Source organism: Callospermophilus lateralis, unplaced genomic scaffold, assembly GCF_048772815.1.
Source record: "Callospermophilus lateralis isolate mCalLat2 unplaced genomic scaffold, mCalLat2.hap1 Scaffold_609, whole genome shotgun sequence".
NCBI lineage: Eukaryota > Metazoa > Chordata > Mammalia > Rodentia > Sciuridae > Callospermophilus > Callospermophilus lateralis.
The window spans coordinates 259,913-283,264 of NW_027514618.1; the positions used below are offsets into that span (position 1 = coordinate 259,913).

The following is a 23,352-nucleotide window of genomic DNA, read 5'->3' on the forward strand; positions in this document are numbered from 1 at the left end:
ATATATATATATATATATATATATATATATATATATATATAGAGAGAGAGAGAGAGAGAGAGAGAGAGAGACAGTGTAATATATTACAATTCTTATTACACAAATAGAGCACAATTTTTCATATCTCTTGTTGTATACAAAGTATATTTACACCAATTTGTGTCTTTGTACATCTACTTTGGATAATAATGTCCATCACATTCCCCCATCATCTTGAAACATTTACTGTCTGTCTAAATAACTAGTGTAAACAAAAGGCAATCATGTTGTTCTTTTCCATGAGGTGCAGTTCAGGTGTAGGCCCCATCTAGGACAACCAAGGGTAGCTGTCCTCAGAACAGGTTTGCCAGCCTGTGGCGACTCAGAGGTGGCCACTATTGCCAGTTGGCTTTGGTCAGGTTGTGTGCCAGCCAGTTCACTTTGGTCTTCCAGCTCTCCCTCAGGGCTTCATTGAACTTCACCTGGAAGTGCTTCAGCCCCTCCTCCTCCGTCTTCCCCAGCGCCAGAGTGTCCTGGGACAGAATCATCACAACTGCATCAACATTCAGGGGGCCTGACCCTGCTGCATCTGCAATCCCTTCTGCCTCCCTGTACTCCTGCCCCCTCAGGTTGTTGAAATTCCTTCCTAAAAGAACTGCAAGCAGATGATCAGGCGGCCTCATCTTAACTGCGAGAAGGGCAGGAGAAGCTTTAGGGAATACACCCCCTCCTACTCTGCCTCTCACCAACTGAAAAGACAGGAATGGAAAGTGTCTTGCAAACCTACAAGAGACTTTATCTCATTCATGAAAGACACAGAGGACACATGGGATGACCAAACAAGATCACAGTTCACCTTCAACTGGGCGGGACTAGGCCCAGGGAGTCCAACATTCTGGCCATTTCCCACCATACTGCACTGCTGGGCCTGGGACGGCATGAGGGCCCCCATCTGTGAGGTAAATCTCCTAGGTCCCTGAGCTGTTCGGGCAAGATGTACTCTGACCAGGATGAGCTCTGCCAAGCTCATTTTTTTTACACTATACATATGGCAGGCAGGCTCCTCCACAGCTGTAGAGGTTCAGGCAGGCCTTGGGAAGTTTGTGGTGGACCCTGGCCTCTAGTCTGGTGTGGCTCTGTGCTGGCATACCTTCAGATTACTGGATGTCTTTGGAAGAGCTGATCTCAAGCAGGCCTGCTGCCTGCCTCAGAGCAAAAGTTGGAGGAAGAGGAGCCCATGGTGCCACAGAATGCTGTAGGCCTGTTCACAGTAGCCTCGAAACCTGCAGAGGTGGAGGAAATAGGTAAAGCCCTGGGTCCTCCCTGCCACCCCCATCCCCAGACAAGCAGGGGTTCTGCATCCAGCCAGCACCTGCCCCTGAGTGTCTGCCCCTGGTCGTATTATGGGTGTACCCAGATCCTCTAACCAATGCCCCTGCCTGGGCCTGCCTCCTACACCTCTCATGGACCTCCTGTTTGCACTGCCCAACAGGGTACTCTGGGATTGGGGTGCATCTGCAGAGAAGGCAGCACCCCCAGGGTGGAGACAGGAATTAGCCTGAGGGCTATGTCCCTATCCCTGCCCCTGGCTGGACACTGTCCCCTCACTGGGGCCCTGGGCACCCTCACCTTTCAAATTTGTCATTATTACTAGTATTGCCCTGCTGAATCACGTGGACAAAGTCATGGGTGAGGATGAATGGGACTCGCTCATGGTTGATTCCAAACTTGGTCTTGAAATTCCCCAGAAAGTGGCCAAAATCAATATGAAATAGCTGAGGGGAATTAAGGTCAGCTACTTAACAGGCTTCACAAAGAGAGGTTCTGTTTAGAGGAAGTCAGCAGGACTTGGGGCACTCTTCTGGGAGCTGTGGGCAGGGCAGAGAAGCCCCTGGGCCAGGCATGTAGGACAAGGTGACTGGGCAGCTGAACACAGTGCCCCTTACCTGCCCATTCTCATGGATCATGATGTTGTCACTGTGCCGGTCACCGATGCCCAACACATTTGTGGTCACACAGTAGCCGACACAAGAGAGGGTGAACTCCTCAATGGCTCAATCCAGGGCTTCTCTGGGTGGGGAAGATTGAAAACCAGGGCTCCCTATATTTTCCCTCCTCTTGAATCTGGCCTTGTGTTAATCAACATGGAGGGCATTATTCTGGAGCATAGGTGCTTGAAATTGCCCCCTTCTCCCACAGGATACCATTCAGAGAAGACAAGGTCTATGTGTTAGATGAAGAGAGGCTGCATAAAGAGGCACAACTGACAGCCAAGTCCCTAGGAGTGTGACTGGGTCCTTGGTAGATGCTCTGGGCTCAGGAAATATCACAGATGCTAGTAATAGCACCAGCTATTTCAAACTACAGCAGAAACACTCAGCAGAACCCACTCAAGCTACATATTTCTGACTAAACATGGTGGTGGTTTTAACACCCAATGAGTTGAGTAGCATAACACAGCCATGAAAAATGGACACCCAGGAACAGTGACCTTCTCTTTCCTGCCCCAAATCAGATGTGGGCCAGTGCTCAGCTGAGCCAAGCAGCCATGGAAACTGTCACAGGCCTTCCCTTACCTTTCACTCCATGGAGCCTCTCCCAGGAATAAGAAAGCCTACCCAGGGTTCTTGGACTTGAGCCAGTTGAGCAGGGCATCCTTGTTGAAGGCAGCCATGGCAGCCAGGTTGCTCTGGTTCAGCTGGATGTTGGCAATGGTGTCCTAGTGCTGCACTGCCTCAATGAGGCCCATGCAGTCACCAGTGGGAAGGCAGCCATAGGGGGTCATCCTAGTACATAAGAGGAGGCACAGGGAGACACTATGTTTAAGGACATTCTCTGGGGCTACTGGAACCCCCTGGAAATTGAGGCACCCAACAAAACCAGAGGGAACACTGCTCAAATTCCTGAGGATGCCAGACGGGGTGTGGGGCTCTGGGGAAGGTGCCTCAGAGACACAGAACTGGCACCCAAGTTGCAAAGCACACCTTGGCTGGGCTCATGTTTTCTCTGAAGAGAATGAGTCAGCGGGCTTGGAAGAAGGTGGCCCTGCTCCCCAAGGGGTAGGAAGCCAGGAAATAGGAGCTGAGCACCAGGAATGGCCTTACCCAAACCCCTCCAGCTGCCCTATACCTCTTGTAAGAACAGACGCTCTCACAGCCAACAGGGAGGTGTCAGTTTAGACCAGGAACTTCTCCAGGCGCAGGCTCTGAAGCCTGTTACAGACCCAAACAAACAGGTGATGGATAGAGGCCCCACCTTAGGTCCAGGCCCTCCTGCTTGCACAGGGCATCCATGAGCTGGATCATCTGCAGAGTCAGCATGTCCTGGCGGAGGTCTGGAAGGGCAGGAGTTTCTAGTGGGTTATACACCCATGCAAAGCTCAGAGTATCTGACCTCTGTCTTCTCAGGGAACCCCCTGGGTCCCTACCACAGAGCAGTATGGGCCTAGGTGAGAAGGCCAAGGCCTCAGCATGTCCCCTGCCCAGCCTGGTTAACCATCCCCATTCTTAAAGGTGATGCCAACGCTGTCACCACTGCCTAAATCCTCACTGCTGTACATGATCCACAGGGGTTTCATCTTGGAGTCCATGAAGGTGCACCTTTACACACTGCAGGCAGAGGGCAGTGTTGGCCTGGATGATTGGAGGCTTAGGGTGGGGGAGGGGGCTTAGGGCCTGGTTCCAGATGGGGCTAGGCCTAGGGCTCACCAGACTTCTTCCAGCATTGTGCTGGGGTCCAATGGGGACTGCAAGTGTGAAAGGGCTTCTAGGTAAGTATCCTGGCGCATGTACAAGTGCATCAGCTACTTAGTTTGGGGCTTGGTGGTCTTCTGGGAGCTCACATTCACAAAGTCACTCAGGGTCTTCAGCTTGCTCAGTGCTTCTGCCTGGTGGGCAGAATGGAGTAGCAGCAGTGCACATGAGCCTGAGCCAGAACCAGGAGTATGACTGTGAAGGGGCCTGGAAGGGGAGCCCGCCTCAGGCACAGGCACTCTGTGCCTCACCTGTTTCATCAGCACCTTCATGTTGTGGGTGCTTCCCCTGAAGTAGGCCTCCATGATGAGGCCAAAACGCAAGGCCATGGACGGCACATGCATCTCAGAGCTGGAGGGAGAAGATGGGGCTGAGAATGGCCAGGAGTGGCACATAGCCCCTCCCCAGCCCAGTAAACATGAGGTCAGCAGGCCAGGAGACCCTCATCCCCCATAGCCTTTCTAGGTTCCCAAGGAATCAGCAGGGGTGCATCCAGCTACCGAAGATGCCAGAATAGGAAGTGGCCAATCTTTCGGTTGGCCAGAGCCTGGTCCAACGAGAATTGGGTCAGTTCGCAGTCCAGGTAGGACTTGTATTTGAGGACCTGCACCAGCTGCAGCAAGCACTGGAAAAGCTCATCGTCCCTGTGGGGGAGGAAGGCTGGTTGAGTTGGGGTTCTGAAACTCAGGACAGAAGTCTCCAGCTGGCAGGTGACTGGAAAGAGGGTAAGGCCAGCCTAGGCTCATCTCCACACAGCACCCAGTTCCAGGTTGCCAGGGCAAGCTGTCTTAGTGAGGAGCTGGCAGCCTGTGGGCCTCAGTGCCCAGCTGGGACTCACGTCAGTTTCTGCAGCGACCTGATGGCAAAGGAGCCCACATGGCAGTCGGGGAAGCTGAAGTCCAGCAGCTCCAGGGCATTCAGGACAGGAAGCTCAGGCCAGGAGCACAGCAGGTAGAGCATCTGGAGGATGCTTTGCAGTCAGGTGGTGGGCGGCCCACTGCTATCTCTCTACTCCAGCTGTGCCCCTGGTGCCCCTCTCCACCCACCTGGGCCACATCCTCATGCTTGTTCCACTTGGTCATGAGCAGCAGGTGGGCCAGAGCCTCTGGGAAGTGCTCCTGCACTTCATGCCGCATCTTCCACACCAGGTCCTTTTCATGCTCATACAGCTCTCCTGACCCCCACTGCTCCAGGATTCTCTGCAGCTTCAGCTTCTAAGGGGCACAGGGAGTGAGGCCTCCAGCCCAGCACCTGGCTCCATGCCCCACCAGCACCCCAGCTCACCTCCTCCTTGGTGGTAGGCCCACGCTCCCTGTGATGTCCCAGCTCTAGAATCTGCAACAAGTGTACCTGCTGTGAGCTCCCCAGCACTGGCAGGGCTCTCGACAGGACATCTGCACCTCAGCACTACTGCCAACCACTCTTGCTGGTGGGAGCCCTCCTGCACACTGCAGGGCATTCAGTAGCATCTCCAGGCTCAGCCTGCCACAGGCCAGTAGCACCCCTCCCATTGGCTGTGACAGCAAAATGTCATCAGACATCACCAACATCCCCTGGTGGGCCACATAGCTACTGGAAGGCCTCAAATCAGTATGATGACCCAGCCCCCAGCAATGGGAAAAGCCTGGGGTGGCCAGGGGCCCCCTCTAAAGACCTCCAGGAGAGCTCCTGGTTAGCGCTCAGCTTCCAAGAAGGACCTCACTGACCTTCTCCAGGGCAGGGTAGTACACAGGGCGAGGGGCCAACTTGGGCAGGTAGATGACCAGGGTGACAGCACTCTCTGTGTTGAGATTGCTATGCACAGTACCCATGGGGATCAGCAGGTCTCCTTTCTCATCTGAAGTCAGGGAGAGATGTAGTTGTAGGGGAACCAGTTCTGGATGCCTTACCCTCCAAGAGCCTCTCCCTGCTGGGCTGGGGCCACCTGGAACAGAGGGCCACATGTAGAGGCAGAGCTCCACAGTCTTGAGCTGGTCCTTATAGTCATACAGCATGAGGTTGGCCCAGGCGATTGGGCAGTCCTGGAGAAGGATACTACAGATCAGAGTGAGCCTCTTCTTGTTCATATGCAGAATGGAACCAGTCTCCAGGCCAACCAGGAGAGAAGATCCAGACTGCATGGAAGGTCTCCAAGTTAGACCCAGGAGGAGGGGAAGGACCCGCTACCTCTTTCCTGTCAGAGTTTCAGTAATTAAGCCAGCAAGATCCCTTCCTGGCTTCCTGCATCTTCACACCCAGCATCCAGAGACACTTGAGTAAGCTCACCAGTCCCATAGCTGACCCAGGACAAGGGGCAAGTCACATCTTGGGTCTAGTGACTTGGGGCCCAGCCACACTCTCCCCAGGCAGCCACTAACTCATCATTTCTGTCCCCCTGAGAACACTGTCCTTCCACCAAGGGCGCTTCCTCCAGGACCCCTAAGGACCCGAGGCCTGGGCTAGATATTTCAAGTCAGGCAAATCATGAGCTATCACTCAGGCAGCACAGGAAGTCAGACTAAGGAGCCAGATTAGGGTGGGCAGGGAGACTGGGGTCCCCAGGCTTTCCCAGGACACTTGTCCTCAGGGTATCTGCCTGTAGAAGCAGGATGGCAAGAGGCCCCAGCAAGGGGTTTCACTGGGTGTCTGAGGCCTGGGCCTCTCCCAGTCAGTCTAACCCACCACCTTCTTGGACTTTTTCTTGCTGGAGTGCGCCTTCTTGGCCTTCTCCATCACCGCAAAAAGTGCAAAGCAGAGCCGGGCCATGCGCGGCAGGTCACAGATGTTGATGTCAAACTCCAGATGCTGCTTCCACATGGGCTCTGAGCACACACTCACCTCCAAGCTGGACATCGTCTTGCACAGCATCTCATTGCCATGGAAGAGCCCGGCCTGCACCACCAGCTGGGGAAGGGGTACAGGGCATGGGTGAGGGAGCGAAGGCCCCACCCCATCTAAAGTTCCAATCCTCTCCTTGAAGGTCCCCATTTACACAGGGGTCCAAATCTACTTCTTGCATTGAGATTGGTCCAGCAGAGTGTAGGCTGGCAGCTCAGTGGTACAGGTGTCTTGGAGCATTGGTACCCCAGGCTGTGCTGGGGCAAGCCAGTCTCAGTACACTTGACTCTGTGGGTCAACTCAGAACCTCAGTTTCCTCATCAGGGTTCAGAAGTTCCAGGGTCCCTTCTGCTTCTAACAGCTCTGGCTACCTTCATGCCTAGCATCTTCTGAGCCCCATGTGGCTCCAGTCTCCAGTGCACCTGTTCCAGTTCCAACCTGCCAGCCCATCCCCAGAGCTGCTCCCACCCAATCCTCCGTGACTCCTGCAGACACACCCCACTTCCCAGATTGTAAAGTAATGCCAGAAAAAGAGACCCAGACAAGACATGGTATGCACTGTGGACCCAGACAGGCATCACCTCCCAGAAGTGGGACAATAAATCCACCTCTGCAGGTGGTTCTGAGTGCAGAGGAGCCATGAAAGTGCTTTTTGAAGAGACAACAGGGCACTGTTTCCCTAGCCCATGGGGGCTCAGCTTCCAGGGAGAACCATGTGCAGTGTCCCCCAGACTCTGGGCACCCCTGGGTGGGTAACCCCTGAAAGCACCTCAGCCCAGCTGCAGCCAGCTTCTGTGGTGACTTACACATCTCTTACTGGGCCTCCTACTTCACTGGGCTGTGCCTGATTCCACAAGCTCCACCAAAGTCAAATACCCACAAGTTGCTTGGCCAGGTTTCCATTAATCAGCCTCTCTGACCTGCTGGCCGGCTCCCTTCCCCTCTTATTGTTTGGATGTGGTTCACAGCCAATCCAGGCAGAGATAATGAGTAATTGTCCAGGTGACTTTTGTGTGACACACTCCCACTCTTCTTTCTCTGCTGCCCCTCCAGGCTACAGCACACCCTGTTTGTGAAAAAAAAAAAACAAACATAAAAAACCACCTGTCCACTCACCTGGTACCCAAGCCCCTACCTTCATCTGCTCATCAGCATTGATTTTGCTGCCCTGGATCAGCCCAATGCAGAAAGGCTGCCCCAGTGACTACAGGGACACAGAGGAGGGCTGGAGAGGAGAGGAGAGGGGCTTAAATCCCAGCTCATTCCCCTGACTGCTGAAAGGCTGGGGAGAGGGGGAGAGGGTCCCAAATTTTTGGCAAGGTTCAGAAACCTGTCACCAACACCATCCTTTACCAGTCTGCCACACAGAGGCCCAGAGGCCCCAGCCCCCCTGAGATCTGCAGAGAAGTAGGCAATCTGGGAATGCAGTAGCTCAGACAGGACCCCACCCTGGGTGTCAGTTCAAGGCCCTGACTCTCCAAAAGGACTGCACCATCCAAAGTCCCTGGATCAATGCCTAGCCCTGGTGCTGCCCAAGAGGCTCTAGGATCAGCCAAAAGGAGGTAGGGAGAGAAAGAGGGTAAAAAAGGGGGGAAAACCATCTCACGTTGTTCATGGGAATGGGGGGCAGTTTGGTGTGTGGTTTCGGGACCTGAGAGGCCGGTTTGCTCTGCTCATCCTGCATGGCAAAGATGGAAGAGGAGTGCACCATGGTCAGGTGGGGGGTCAGTCCACTGTGCAGGCAGCTGCATATGTACTGAGATGAGAGTGTAAGATTGAACTGTCAATGGGTGGTATATCCATTCCCTGGAACCAAGAGAGACCCAAAGTCTGGCTCTCTCACTCCTATGCTGGCCCCTTCTAGAGTGGTAGGGATCCCAGAGTGCAGAGGGCTCCTTGCAGGCCTGACCTTGAACTGACAGAGCAGGTAGTTGCCATAGAGGTACTCATGCTGCCCATTCACCTGGAGCACATAGTCCTCAGGCTGCTCCATTGTGAGGTGCTGGTACACCTTGGCCTTCTTCTGGAGGGCCCAGGCCATCAGTGCTAAGGGCACATCCTTGGTAGACACCTGGATGGTGAAGCTCTCTTGTGGGGAGGAGGGAATGTTGGCATGCTGCTCTCAAGCCCATGGGCTTCTGGGGAAAAGGGGCAAGGCCACGTGCCTGCCTTTATTTGGTATCCCCAAGTGTGAGCTCCACAAGGACAGGACCTGGGTCATTCACTGGTGAAAGTAACAGCAGACACCCAGGAAATACTTGTCCAGTGAATTAAGTGACCAATTCAGCCTTGGAGAGCTTACCTGGTGGGATGCTTGACTACACCCCTTGCATGCCTGCACACCTGGCAAATGCCATGTGATGTCAGTGAGAGAAGAGAAATTTGGGGGCCTGGGACACTGGAGTGTTTTATCAGTGGAAGGTTGCCATGGGCACAGCAGCCCATGTGCCACAGCTGGGGCAGCCTCCCTAGGACATGGGCTATGGGCTCACCCTGCTGCCCTCAAATTTGACATTGACCAGAAGGTCTGGGTTGGAGATTTGAGAGGTGTTGCTGTCCCCCCAGCTCCTGGTGGAGGGCTCCAGCTGAAGGGGAAAACTGTATTGCAGCCAGGCCTCCCAGCCCAGCTGCTTAGGCGGGCAGCCGCCTCCTCACTGAACTGGCGCATCTTAGTGCAGAAGTCATTCACTTCTGGGTCTTGGAGGCAGTTGAACTCGTGGAGGCCTGTAGGGCAAGAGCAGGCTCAGTGCAGGTGCATGTGGCACCAGCCACCCAGGTGTGCCCTACCTTGCCGAGGTGTGGGCTGATCTATGAGCCCTACCTTTGCCGATGAGGAGGCTGATCTGTGAGTTGATGAGCTTCTCCATGCGGTCACCCTCGCGGGTCACCAGGCGCAGCATGGACAGGAAGGGCCGGATATCACACAGCCGCTGCTGCTCATCCTCTAGCTCCTGCTGCTCTGCGGTCTGGTTGACACAGGTGAACACATAGGCCTCGGGGTCACTGAGCATGTGGAAGAGGGGCTCATTCTGGGCTTCGTGCCACAGCATCTGAGAGGAATCATTATGGTCAGCCTTGCTGGCCATGACAGCTGCTGGGAGGCAGGTAGAGACCTCTAGTCTGGGCATCCCATTCTGCTTGAGCCACATAGAGGGCAAAGGGAGACCCCAAGCATCGCTTCCTAGGAACCCTTTGGCCCTTGTGACCAACCACCTAGTCAGCAAGCTTCCTGTCCCTGTGCTCTGTGAAGGACTTAATGTGTGGAGATTGGGGACTGAGCATCCAGGCCCTCCTTAGACACATTATCTAGCGCTGCTTTCACCCCACCAAGGCGATGGTGGCCTTGAGCCATGGCAGAGCTGAACCACTGTGACACATAACATGTAGCCCACAAAGCTTCATATCAATAAAAATATGAAGAAATCAAAACCACAATTAAGTGAGAGATGGGACCCCAGGGACAAGTCTGCTACTGTAGTGTTTCAACTTTAGGCACATTGTTTGAAGTTCTATAAGCACATCAAGTGAACCATATAATGATGTTTACAGGAACTAGAATATGAACAAGATGTTACTGTGGTCACTCAGAAAAACAAGTCATGAAAGTTCATAATCAGAATTTAGTTAGAATGTGGTTAGAAAACAGGAAATGAGTAAGGTAGTGTCTGTGGCTGTCTTCTATGGCAGGATCACAGGCAGGTCTCTTCCTTCTCATTCTTATTTTCCCAAATTTTATGGGCCATTATTATTATTGAACTCAGGGACACTCAACTACAGAGCCATACCCTCAGCCCTTTTGTGTATTTTATTTAGTGACAGGATTTCACTTAATTGCTTCAAATCTCACTGTGTTGTTGAGGCTGGCTTTGAACTTGCAATCCTACTGACTCAGCCACCAGAACATTTGGGGACACACCCAGCTACTTTTGAAGTAGAAAAAATTAAGGAAGGATGGAAGAAAGGCAGAGAGAAATCTTCAAGGACATTTAAAAAATCCCTCAAGTGTGGTCCATTGATTCTATCATTTTTTTCCTGTTCTCAATAATAGCTTTTAAAATTGTGAAATAAATTCTTGCCCTCGGGCAGTCCAAGGCATGACCCATTAAACCCTAGTTTGTAAGCGGCACAACCCCATTGAAAGCCAGAGGACAGCATCTACCAAAGCAGATGTTCATTGCTTTGACTCAGTAATTCATCCTGAAATTCATCCAATGAACCTGAGGACCCTTTCCAAGGATGATGGGCACTATGTTGGCAACAGTTTTAAAGACAAATTCCTGCAAGGCCCTTATGTGGCTGGGAGCAGACTGTGGTCACTAAAGTGACAGACAGCATAATGTGAGTCAAACTTTCAAAGTTCCATTCCAGCACTGGAGGCTTAAGGGCAACTGAGGCTAGTAGCTGGCCCTCTGGTAACTAGGGAGGGGAACACATTGCCATGGGGTGAGCTGAATTCAGATAGTAAGTGGAGTTTAACCATCCATTTTTTACAAGTTATTGATATTGTATATTTTTCAAAATTTATATCTGAGGTTCTCAAGTGTGAGGAACAATGCCTCTCTCTTTCTGAACTCCCAGGGATGACAGGAGACCAGGCAGTACCTGCTTGATGGTGCTGAGGTTGGCATTGCGGGACACAGGGAAGTTCAGGTAGATCCCTGTGGGCAGAAGGAAGTCAACCACCACACTCTGATTCTTCTCCTCCTCGGTCCAGAATTCCATGGGACAGTCAATCCCGAGGGGCATTCTGTGTGTGTGTGTGTGTGTGTGTGTGTGTGTGTGTATTTAGATATATTTTACTTTGTGAGTCTTGAAATTCAGGTTTACAGCACAGTATTTTTTTTAAAATCTGAAAGCACACCCTCAGTTTATTTGAAGAGCAGTTATTAGTTGATGGCTAAATTTTACAAGAAAAATAAAAATATCACTTTTCCATGATTCTCCTGAGAATTGAATATCATAAAATGCAATCCCTTAGTGAATATTCAACCAGGGGCTGTATGTGTAACTCATTGGTAGAGTACTTGTGTAACATGCATGAGGCCCTAGTTTCAATTTTTGGAACCATAAAAAATATCATAAGAAAACGTACAGAAAAAAGCTCAGATTTCTCACAGTGGCCACCATCACAGTCTCAAACCCTCTGTTGACTTTCACTTCTTTCCTTTCTTTTTACTCAGTTTCTCACATTTGCATTCATGTTTACTTTACAAATATCCTCATGAAACAAATTTTTACCTCATGGAAAGTATGATGATGACAAAACAAAACTAAGAAATAAAAAAAAAGATATTCTCAGTGCCCCTTATTTTATGAAACTACAAGTCAAAGACTTCTGTAATTCCAGTGGCTAAGAAGAATGAGGCAGAAGTTTTTCAAGTTCAAAACCAGCCTCAGCAATGAGCAGAGTGCTAAGCAACTTAGTGAGACCCTGTCCCTAAATAAATTACAAGATTGAGCTGAAGTTAAATATTAAGTGCTCCTGAGTTTAATCCCCAGTACCCCCTGCAATAAGGCTAAATGTTTTTATATAAAACTTAGAAGACACAAATATCTATGAGCTAGAAAAGTAGATGGGACTCTAATTTTGGCCAAATCACATTCATTCAATATGAGATGACAGAAAAAAACAGTCAACAAAATGCTCATGTTTCCAATTGACAAAGTGTGGAACCAACTTAGATGCCTTTCTAGAGGGAAATAAAGACATGGATACACACAAACACACACAATGGAATATTACTGAGCATGAAAAGAGAATAAAATTATGGCATTTGCAGGTAAATGGATGGAGTTGGAGAATATCATGCTAAATGAAGGAAATCAATCCCTCCCCACCAAAAAAGACAAATTCATTCTCTGATAAGCAGATGCTAATTCATAACTTTGAGAAGTGTGGGAACAGTGGAGTAATTTTGGGTATGTTCAAGGGGACTAAGGGAAGGGGAGGGGCAATGAGGACAAGAAAGATGGTGAAATGAGACCAATATCATTACCCTGGGTAATTTTATGAATGCATGAATGGTGTGACCCTATTTTTTGTACTACCACAGATGGAAAACTGTGTGCTCTTGGTGTGTACAACAAATCAAAGAATATTCTACTGTTCTTTATAGCTGATTAGATAAAAATAAACAAATAAATAAATTTTAAAAATTGCCCAAGTTAGTTTACATCACAAGGAAGATTTTAATAGGAATCAAAACTACACATACATACAAATTAGAAATTAAGATCTGCTATTTAAGCTATTCCTGAAACTCAGAAAATTCAATAAAGCTTTAATCATGTTTTCTAGCAGCTTTGGTTAATGTTTTGATAAATATTACTTAATGCTGTTCAATAATGATCATAATAAAAAATTTGTTCATATAAAAGGCTTCATATGCACTAATCTCTGATTTTCTACTACTGCTAAAAATAAAAGAATTAGACACATATTGGAATAATATAACCAGAAATTATTCTCTTACATTAATGGATAATTTAAATACAAGATTTTGAATGTGAGTGACTGTGAATGGACTCATATAAAAGTCATGGAAAGGCTATCTTACATCTAAAGGCTCTAAGAGAAGATTTTTTTTTTTACATTTTCTCATATCTAATGGCTTCTGGTATTCCTTTGTTTATGACCATAAACACTTTCCTTCTGTGTTTATTGGGCCTCCTAAACAAAGAAGATAGATACGCCTTTCTCATAGGGAAGATGTTGCTAACATAGTGAGTAATTACCCTCTAACTCAAACAAGGTCTGACAACCTATTTTAGGATATGAAAGACCCTCAAAAAGATTTGTATTTTCAAATATTGTTTTGAAAGATTGACAAAAGTCAGTTTCTTTTGCAGAAGGAGTGATGTAGTTCTGTGCCTCTGCAGTCCAGAACAGTTGGTAAAAGAGCCACAAACGTAATATTAGGACAGGGAATTACATTTCAGAGCTGACAAAAACTTGAATACAAAAGAAAACAAATTCAGAGAGAATCATAGCCATATAAGCCCATTTGACAGAATTAAATTTATAAGAAGAACAGAGGACAGAGGCATTTTAAAATGATTTAGTGTATTTTTTTCTATATTGTTATTAATGTTTTCCACAATTATAGATTTCTGGATCATGTTGATTACTACTTCATGTACCTACAATGGATATGGCACACTGAATTTACACCCATACTCATGCACTTATCACTTATCTTTTTTCTCTATAAAAATGCATATGTATCTGAACATATTTTTCCCACATTTCCAAGATTTTGCCCTGAAATTTCTGTGATATCACTTCTCTGAAATGCATTTTTGTTATTTCACGTAAGTACATCTAAGTGTTTTACTCCATATAGTTGGAAAATATGAGACAATTTTAAGGCCCTTCTTATTTGTCATTTATACACTATAATTAAAGATCAACATCAGCACCTTCAGAAAATTTAAGTCTAATTCACCTTTCGGCAGGTAGGAGAAATTTTATTTTTAAAAAGAGTAATAGATTTAAAGTCATTCACGGTGACTTAGAGAATCCCAAAAACCTAGGGTGGTGGTGCTAACACAACCTTACCACTGAAACATATGGATTACACTCCAGGTCGAACACTTGAACTATGCTTCCACTGGAAATAGTTTCTTGGTTATAAATATTGACTTTTCTCTGCCCCAATAGTCTTTGAAATGTGAAAATTGCATGAACTCTCTAGAATCATTTTCAACACAATTAGCATAGACCCATTAGATAATAGGAGACCTCCATATTTTTTAAAAAAACAAAAAGCTTTCACCAACCTAAAGAGGTGATAAAATAATCTCTGAATAAAAAAAATAATAGTCATTCATTAGATTGGTTTTAAAAAATACTAAAAATAATTTTAGTAGGTAATACATAACTGTACTCTAGAAAAAGTAATATAAGTGCAATTTTAATTTTTAAAGTTGCTACTGATTACTTCAAAGAGAGTATAAAAAGTTGGGTACATGGGCTGGAGTTGTGTCTCAGTGGTAGAGTACTTGGCTAGCATGTGCAAGACACTGACTTTGATTCTCAGCACCACATATAAGTAAATAAATATCCATCAAAAACTAATAAATTATTTTTTAAAAGCTTGGTACAATTCTTTATGCCTGTAATTCTTGTGGCTTAAAATGCTGAGAAAGGAGGATTTTGAGTTCAAATCCAGCCTCAGCACAAGCAGGGTGCTAACCAACTTAGTGACACCATGTCTCTAAATAATATACACAATAGTGCTCTGGGAATGTCTCAGTGATCAGGTTCCACTGGGTTCAATCCCAGACACCATAATAAAAAGTGAATTTTTAGTGTTAACATTATAATACATCCCCTAATGCCATCAATTTGGGAGGATAAGGCATAAGGATTGAAATTTTAAGGCCAGCTTGGGCACCTTACTAACATGGTGTTTCAATATTAAATTCAAAAAATGGCTGGGATTGTAATTTATTAAAATGGCATCCTAGATGTCAATCTCAATAATCACAAAAAAGAGGTGTTATATCTTCTCAAAAAGTTACACAAAATAAGTTAAAAATTTATAAACTGGGCAAAACTAAAAAATTTTATTCATAAATGATAGCATTGAAAGGTACAAAGAGAAGTGACAGTGGGAGACAGACAGCACAAGCAAGGTATTAGCAACTCAGTGATATTCTGTCTCTAAATAATATAAAAATTGTGCTCTGGGTGTGGCTCAGTGATCACACCTAGAGCTAGAACTCACATACAACTAAGCACTTTTAATAAAAAAAAGAAGTGAAAGACACAACAAGGGAGAAGCAGGTAAGAGACTTAAATTACCAAATTATTTTGATGAAATTTTCAAAATAATAATAATAAAAATAATAACATTTTAACAACTGAGAGAAATAGAAAATAGCATCAGATACAAAAAATTACATAGTATTGATGAGAACAGAAAACAAGTTTTCATTAACTGGAAATGTAGTTGTATATAACAGTTATTGTTCTGTACAAAGTGTTTACTTATTTAATATATATGATGCTTCTCACTAAGTATCAGTGAGCGAGGATAATACTTAGTTACATTATAGCATAAGGCTACTTCTATATTATTTCATACAGTAGAATTATAGGGGCTGGAATAAAGAGGAGGTATATTCAAGAAGAAAGAAATACTAAAGTTTGAGGCAAAATTGAACTTTAGAACCTAGAAATATTTTGGTTTCATTACACCCTATTTATCAAAGTGAAAAAATATTACATAAGTATTATATAAAAGTGATATCTGTATAACATATCACATGTATAGAGGCTTTCAAGGGAATTATGTAGAGCTTATTACAAAATAGAAATTTTCAGAAACACACAAAAAACTGAATTAGAAATATCATGTGTGTAAATAAACCTCATCACTGTAAAGACAACCATTTTTTTTCTCAATTTAAAGTACAATATTTCCCCATAAAATTTTTAGCATGATTTTGTTTTAATAAAAGCAGAGAGAAAACCGAACTTTTTTTTCCTGAAATTTAAATGGGAAGTAAAATATGCAAAATACTCACAAACCTTTAATTCAGAAGAACAAATAAAATAGTGATTGTTATGTGACACTAATGTATATTATAAACTATATTGCAATAATATAGACCAAAGAATCATAACATGAACAAAATCTGAATTCATATTTATGTTCATTTTGGTATTGCTAAGAGCAACAGAAAGGTCTATCTAAATTCAATCATGTGAAAAATAACATTAGACATGAATGAATGAAACTCACCAATTTAAACTTAGAAATTGGGACTGATGGCACAATTCATGTGTGCATAATGTGCAGGGTACTGGTTACAACCTTAGCAACACAAAAAAAGATGATGTTAAGGAGAAAATTATGCTGAAAATAAAGAAGAATTTTTAAATTATGGATCATTTTCCACCTATAAATACACTTAACAAAAAACTACTAATGTTATAAGTGTCTTCTTTTAAAGTAAAAAATGAGTAGACTGACTAAGAAACATTGCACAATTTAGAAAATATCTACCTTTAATCAGTACAAAATGCTAGATTACACTGGGCATTAGATCTATGTTGAGCAAAGTACCACATTTGGGACCAAATTTCCAAAGGCCAGAATAACCCTCAGTAAAGAGAAATGTGGGAGAAGTGGTCCACATGTATCTAAGGCACAGAAAATGTCTGATTTTCTAGGTATCATGAATATATTCCCAACAGTTTCATGAGCTGGGATAAATGAAAAGAAGTAGCCAAATGTCAAAGGGGCCAGTTCATCTCAAGACATTATCAGCATATTTTCTCAACTGTTCTTGCTGGCAGTATTGTATTGTGGGTGTAGTAGTGTAAAATAAAGTGAATCACCAATACCCTGAGTGAGATGTTAGACCTTCCAGAGCCCTGTCCCAACTCTGCTGACCACAGTAATAACTCCACAACTACCAAATGCTTCTAAAATAAATTTGTTTGTGCATTGAGTTTTTAAACTTTAACAAATTTTTTTCAAGTTATTATGTTCTGAAGTTTCCAATTTTAGATACAAAGGTAACTGAGCATGTGCAAATATCTGAAAATTGCAAACAAATAAATTTGCATTCTTTTTCTAGGACTTTTATGGACTATGGTTTCTAACAGTCATTCACAAAAGAAGTCAGAAAATAAAATCCCTATTTATTCCCAAGATATCTTTACACAACACTCTTACACTGGCTACTTTGCATAAACTTGTCTCAGGGATTTACTGCATAAATCAAGTAAATTTCCTGCAGCCTGTACAGTGCTTTTGGAATGGCTATTATAATAATCAAGTAGTCATATATCTAGTGGTAATATTAGGGTTACTAATTACAACAAACTGTGTTTGTGTTTTGCTTCGAAAATGATGATGGAATTAAAAAGTAATGTGTTATAAAAGAACTCTCATGAAAAAGCAAGTAAAGCAACATGGAAATATACATGGGTTCTGATATAGGGAGTGAATGAAAGTAAATCATATGCATATCAATTTGTGAATTGTAGCTAAAAAGATACATCCTATGATGTATCATTTCTGAAGAAAGAGGAATATAAAAATTTTGAATGAAAATTTACTTCAAAATACACATCATGTCCCATATCAATATACTTTCATAGATGTTAAACTGAGTCACTTACTATAGAAATATTAGGGTTAGTATTCAATATTCTCTGAAGTTCATTTTGAGTATTCAGAAATGAATATCTTTGTCAAGAAAATGAATATTTCTGAGAAATATCTTGTGAAAGATAAAATATAATAGTATGTATGCCAATCGAAATTCATAATGGGATATATATCCTTCACACATGTACCCAAAATATTCATTTTCCTCTACATTGTTTCATGTATAATCTTGATGAAGTATAAAGCACACCACAGCTTGAATTGTCAGTTACCTCAGTGTATTGGGGGGCAGTGATCTCTTCATGAAATTCGTATTTTTCAAAGTGAGAGTACTCTCAAGAATATACCTGTGATGGCAGTAGGATTATATATTTATATAGAAATATACATTGTGACCCAGGCGACAGAGACAGGGAGTCAGGAAGTTACATATTTGTTAATTTTGAAAATTCATGGAGAAGTAAAACGAGAAAAATGTGTGACAGGTTTTATAATATGTATCTCTGATGAAGAAAAAGGCAAATCCAAGTATACACCATGCCTCCTATCAAACATTTCTACTTCTAGTCCTTTAGGATTATTTTTATCGATGTTAGGATAAGTAGTCAGAGTCTAGTAGGTTATGGGTTAGTGTCAGAGATTCAATATTTCAAATGGCAAAATGGAAAATGAGTCTAATATATATGCGAACACGTGGCACATAAAAATCTTCCACTGTCATCCACCACAATGCCTTGACATTACTATCACCCCAAATAAGACACAATGAGAGAAGAAGAGAAAAAAAATCTGTGAATACATATCTGGAATTGGAAATTCTGAGGAGCTCACAAACTTGGGTGTGGCAGAAGAGATCCCGAAAGTAGGGGAAAGTAGGGGACATGGTAAACATTCCCCAAACATGGGAGCTTTGGGGCCTAATGACTTCTTGACTATCTGCCTCTGACATTTGTGCACTAAAAATATAGCTTTGTGCTTTAGCTTCCTTTGTAGTGAGACCATCAAAGCTTGGTCTGAGTCTATGTGAATAGGAGGACATGGGTTCATATTTTCCAATAGGAACAGGAAGCAGCAGAGCTGAATCCTCTCTATGCAGGTAACTGTGGCCGTTGGGGTATGAATGTCTCCCTGGGTGGATTGTGAAGCCTTTGGCTCACCCTCCAGTTTTAATGGCATTTCTTGCAGCTTCCCTGGATATTTGGTGTTTGTTTTTGAAATACAAAGAGGTCAACTGGGACACAGTGCTGCAGGGAGCTCTGTCACGTGGGGTGAGTCAGGGTCTGAAGGAAAACACACAAACTGGGCTGCTATCCCATATATCTTTCCCACTTGAGTGTAGCAACTTGATTCTGAGCATCACACCAAATCCGCTCCCCACAACAACATGCCTTTATATTTTAGGGTCTGCTGGCTGCACCTTGTCAGTCACATGTTATTTGGAAGCCAAAGACAGAACCACAGGGGCCCACCACAGATGTTGGCTCACACACCTGGACTCCATTGCTCCAGGCCCAGTTCCCTGCTGGCTCCTACTCACTGGCCTCTCTGTTCTTCACCATGGTCATGAATTCCAGTCAAAAATGGCACTCGCTGGTTCAGTCATGATGAGCAACAGGATATCTAAACGTTCTCCAGGGATTTCTGCTCATGGGATTCTCAAAAACTTCATGGTATTAGCCTAGACATATTTCACGAATGACGAAGTTGGCACTGTGGGTTTTGATTCATTCAGGAGCCATTAGGTGTTGAGGAATCTGCTTTCAGTAAAAGCTCTGGAGATCCCATGCAGGCAAGGCTTCCCAAGGAGTGGCGAAAGGTCACAGAAATCCAGGCCCATTGGGGTCTAAAATATGAGGTTCCTGAGAGTTTTGGCTCTCAACTATAGCTGAAAAGGCTTTAACAGCAAAATCATGTGAAATCCTGGCTGAGATTCCCAGTGCTGTGGAGAAAGCCACCCTCGGCCTAGATCTCAGTTTCCAAAAGCTCCTCTAATGCCTGGCCTTGTAAAATCCCAACACAATTCATGGCAATAGTTCTCTGAGATCAGTTCCAGTACTCAGTCTCTAATGGCATCACACCAGAGTTCAAGCTGAGGTGGACCCAGTCATCTTTTCCAACCACCACACAAAAGACCACTATTCTAACAAAAACACTCCCACATGGCCCTCATCTTCTTCCATACAGACACTCATCATAACATTCTGGCTGGGGGTTTGCATAGGGGGAGCAGTCTAAGATGGTGTGCAAAGTAAGCTCTCATGCCCATCATATGCCAAATGTCTTGGTAGCCTGGACACCCTTCCTGAGAAATAGGATGCCGCAGTCTGGCTGCAGCAAAATAACCGGGGGGTGACGAATAACTTGTGTACGTTGATACAGTAGGAGTGGAAGCCCTTTATTGTAGAATAAGAGTGGTATTTATACATTTTACACAGCCTATCTAATTAGCATAAAATAGATACAGCAGTCAACCAATAAGGAATCTCCACACTTAATGGCTCGCTTTTGTTACTTCACAAACCACTCCCTCTGGCATTTTGCCAGGCACCATGCAGACTTGTTTACACACTTTAACATTTGTCTGGCAAAATAACAGGTGCCAATCTGACTTGTTTACAGACCTTAACATTTCCCCCTTTTGTTTAATTTAAATAACGACCATAGTGCTTTTTACAGAAACACCATAAATAACCTGCTAGAAACAGAAAGGGAGGATACAAATGTCACAATACCAAGCCAATTGATGTCTCCATGCAAGAAGCCTTTGGAAAAATTATACCAGCAATGACACCATTTGTAAAGATATCGAGTTACAATTTGTTGTAAATTATAATTTGTTGTCTCAGTCCAGATAAAGCAGTGTCTCAACAGATTAACTCACAGTCCAGGTAAATCACAGTCCAGGTAAGTTCTGCAGGAAGCTAGCTTAAGTTGTAGCAGTAGAAACAGCAACAGCTCCGAAGTCTCATTGGGTTCTCAGCCGAAGTTTCCTCTGGTTCTCAGCAACACTGTAAATTCTTTCACCTTTGTTTTCACCGGCACTCGGACGAAGGCAGGAACTCCGGATGAGTAAAGAATATCCTGTAGCATTTAACTAAGAAAACAACCTTCTGAACAATTTAGTACATTATTTCAAGGTTTTTTACATTTGAAACAAGCCTTAATAGTGTTCATTATTCATCAGCTTCCAGGTGTGGGAGAACCAATTTAGTTACTGGCATTGGAAATGATCAAACGTCAGGGATGCCAGTAGCATCTTCTGCCAGCTGTAGCATTCCGGGCAGCCCCAGATGTCCCTGGGGAGAGTCCCAGACTCAAACTGCTTCCGGGCACAGGGAGCAAGAGCCTGCGAGACTGTGCCTCCAGGTCAGGTCTAGATTTGGGCTCGCAATGGCGTTCTGCTCCCCCGGGCAGGGGGGCGGGGAAGAGCCGGCAACTGCCCCTTGGAAAATTTTTGCTGTGCCATGATCAGCTTGGGCAGGTGGCAGCCGCCTTGTTGATTTATGCACCCTCCAGTATCGAAAAGTATTCAGTAATAGCCTTTTGCTGTAACTTTTTTCCTGATAATCCTTCTTCTTCTGAACTTTCTCTTTCTTTCTGACTAGAGTTTCTGGGCTTTTATCAACACATGCCCTAACTATTCTTGGATCCACTGGAGTGCCTTTTTCCCTTATCAATTTACTTCTCACCCCTTCCATATTTTCATCACAAAGACAATACAACATTTTAAGACAAAAACAAGATGCAAACATACTGTATCAATCTTCTCCATTTTCTCGAAATGGCCATTTTTCCTCTCGCCCTATCTGCCTAGGGATGAGCAGATTGCTCCCATCCTATATATGGATGGGCAGCTTTTTTTGTCACTTACCCCCAAGTGTACCGGGGCTCCCCGTAACGGGCCACCATCTGCCGCAGTCTGGCTGCAGCAACATAACTGGGGGGTGATGAATAACTTGTGTACATTGATACAGCAGGAGTGGAAGCCCTTTAGTGTAGAATAAGAGCGGTATTTATACATTTTACACAGCTTATCTAATTAGCATATAATAGATACAGCAGTCAACTAATAAGGAATCTCCACACTTAATGGCTCGCTTTTGTTACTTCACAAACCACTCCCTCGGGCATATTGCCAGACACCCTGCAGACTTGTTTACAGATGCTAACATTTCTCTGGCAAAATAACAGGTGCCAATCTGACTTGTTTACAGACCTTAACAATAGAAGAGATAAAATGGGCCTGTAGTTAATACTGCTCTGCTTCTCAAATTAGAGGCCTCCTTCCTGCCAGGGGTAGATTCTTTATGTGTACTGGACTCACGAAAAACCCAAACACCTGTGTGCTAGTTACTGGAGGCCTTGCAACAATTCATTTGACCCAGAGGATCCCAGTTCTTACTTCATATGGGTCAGGAGCCTGACCAGAGGAAGGCAAGAGACTTCATCCAATAGTACACTTCTTTTTCACCCTTTTAGATTAGGATGGACACATGGGATTTTTCTTGAGTTTCCTGGGGTGCTGAGAATGTAATTCACAGCCACACACAGGGCCAAGTGTCTGATTCAGACACAGCTTTTAAAAAGCACTTTACCTCAAAGGCACAGATTAGGCCTCTTCATTTCCATTTGAAACTGTTTTCTTGAGGAGTCCCAAAGGAGTGCCCCAAGGCAATCACCTCCCTGACATTCAGGGGAACAGAACAATAGGGAAGAAAGAAGCCTGGAGAAAAACTTGGCTTTAATTGAACACTGTGGCACTGACAGCTCCTAATCATGCAACTTGGGTTGCCATCTATCCAAGCAGGGATTCTCCAGAGAGATCCTTACCAGTCATGCTAATTTTTGAGTTTTCTGAGATGCTTGGCATGCCCTTCAGCAATCCAGTTCATGGGCATGTCACACAGCTTGAAGGTGGTACATATCTTGGACACAAAACCACGAACCCCTTCAGAGAGTGGCCAAAATTCAGGAAGAATACAGGAACTTAGGATCTTGGTAGGTGTTGCCCATCTGCAAGGCAAGCAGCAGTCCATTCATAAATTGGCCAGAAGAAGTCCTGCAAAGAATTCCATGGCTGCATTCTTCTCTCTACTCTCTGTAAACACAAACCCAGTGGGATCCACTGACATAGAAAGACTCACTAGTCTACAGTCCATTTCAAACCAACAACAACAACAACAGAAAAACTTTTTTCCTTCATGTTCTCAGAACATGACACAAAATGACAAATTGCAACACACACCCACTAAGACACACAAACCGCCCCTGTACTTGGTCTGCATCTATCCACTCTGTCCTCTGAGTGGTGGGTGAAAATATGTTCCCCAGCTGTGGCCTGCCCTGTCTCAGCTCTGGTCTCCTTGGCCATCTCTGTGTAGTTGTCAGGAGCCAGCAATGAGCCAACACTTCTTTCTCAGGAAAGGTCCCTGTTCAGACCATTTAAGGCATTCGGCTCTCCACACATCACTAGGTGCCAAGAAAGAATGACTCTGGCCTTGGTACAGACAAACAAGTGAGCCCACTGAGACTGGAACTGCCTCTGGGTGCCTTGCCTCCTGGATCCCAAGTTCAGAGAGTTCCATCACCAAGGAAGTGACGTGAGGTCACTTCCTTCAGGGAAGTGAATGAGGTCACTGCTTTGGCAACCACTTTGTCCTAACAATTGTTTCCAAGGG

General features: G+C 44.8%; 1 pseudogene; it reads right to left on the reverse strand.

The window, feature by feature from the left end:
* Positions 1–374: 374 nt before the first annotated feature.
* Positions 375–11,294, reverse strand: LOC143640791 (phosphatidylinositol 4,5-bisphosphate 3-kinase catalytic subunit delta isoform-like; annotated as a pseudogene).
* Between the last annotated feature and the right edge of the window lie 12,058 nt (positions 11,295–23,352).